The sequence below is a fragment of the Dasypus novemcinctus genome, chromosome 18, assembly GCF_030445035.2.
Source record: "Dasypus novemcinctus isolate mDasNov1 chromosome 18, mDasNov1.1.hap2, whole genome shotgun sequence".
Lineage (NCBI taxonomy): Eukaryota > Metazoa > Chordata > Mammalia > Cingulata > Dasypodidae > Dasypus > Dasypus novemcinctus.
The window spans coordinates 12,709,471-12,711,140 of NC_080690.1; positions in this window are offsets into that span (position 1 = coordinate 12,709,471).

Consider the following 1,670-nt stretch of genomic DNA (forward strand, 5'->3'; position numbering starts at 1 on the left):
ACCTGATTCACTCGTAACTGTTACATTTTCAACCATGCAAATAACTCCAACATTAATCAGTCCACAAATGTAATGTTATATAAAACTTATCAAAAACGTTCTTTAAACATTTAACCTTACTCATTTTATAAAGAGGTTGGGTGAGGGAACTTGCCTCAAATCACTTAATCTTTTAATGACAGAACTCACAATGGAATTCAGATATAGTGCTTCTTAGTCATGAACTTACTTCAAGAAAACCAATTACATTAACATTCCAGTTTTATAACTTGTTTTCCTCATTTCCAATACATTTGCCAATAACTGATTAACTTATAGGTTAGTCTCACAGATCTCAATCTTCTGCCTTTCAAGCCTACTTCCAGATGATGTCACTGTAGAATTCAGAATTGAGTATAAACCTTGCAAACACAAAATGTTTTTTAAAAAAGAGAGAAGTCATCAAGGGTGTTTAATGTACTTCTATACTACTAAAGCAATTTGGATTTTACCCTTTATAAAAACCAACAAACTACTGATATTCTGCAAGGTCTCATAAGAGGTACTTTCTCACCTCTCTTATGCTTATCTCCTTTCTCAAGTCACACAGAGAAAAAGCTCCTCAGGATGAGGTAAGTCATTTACGCCAGGTTATGGAGTCCCTGGCTGTATATATGGCACTTCCATTTTAACACGATCACCTTAATTCGCCCAATATCTCCATTATGCAAAAGAAATTTGGTTATTAGCCAATAATATTTGCCTATTATTTATTGTTGGCAATTGCTTGATACAGTCTTCACGTGAAAGTAAACTATTAGGACCAACTCCAGGTGTTTTTACTGATACTTAAGTCTTCTACAATAGGAGAGTACACCCATATCAATGAATTCTGCTTCATTCTTCTTTATATTGCACACCCTGCCTGCTACTACCAGTCTAATACACAAAACTTATTATTTCTTGCTGATATATATTAATGATGTCCTGAGTTTCCTTTTCTGTGTTGGCTTTTTATTCCGGGAGCACATCTTATACTTCTTCATCCTGGATAATCTGAGAACAGACTATTAACCTTGTGGCAATGAAGGACAGTGTGGTCAGGTCTTTGGTAGGACATATTTTACCCTGTGAGGATCCTGCTTTAAATAAGAAAATCACTTGATTTCAAGACAAACGGAACTAACCTCTGCCAAATAGTGTCAGGGGATTCTGGAAAACAGTTTCTTAGGTTTACCCACCCAAATATCACCAGCAATTCTGAGGGCATGTATTCATTTCCTATGGCCAACAAGTTACCAGGAACTAACTTAAAACACATTTACTCTCCCAGAATTCTGGAGGTCAGAAGTCTGACATGGGTCTCCCCAGGCTCAAACGAAGATGTCAGGAGGTCTGGTTCCTTCTGGAGGCTGTAAGGGACACTCCATTTCCTTCTCTTTTTTCATGTCTAGAGGCCACCTAGACTCGTGGCTTGTGGCGTCTTCATCTTCAAAGCCATCGCTCCAGTCTCTGCTTGTGGTATTATATCATCTTTTCCTCTCACTTCTGTGTCCCTCTTATAAGGACCATTGTGATTATATGGGGCCTACCTAGATACTCCAGGATAATCCCCCTATATCAAGAACCTGAAGTTAATCACATCAGTTCAGTCCCTTTTGCCCTATAATGTAATACTCACAGGTTCTGGA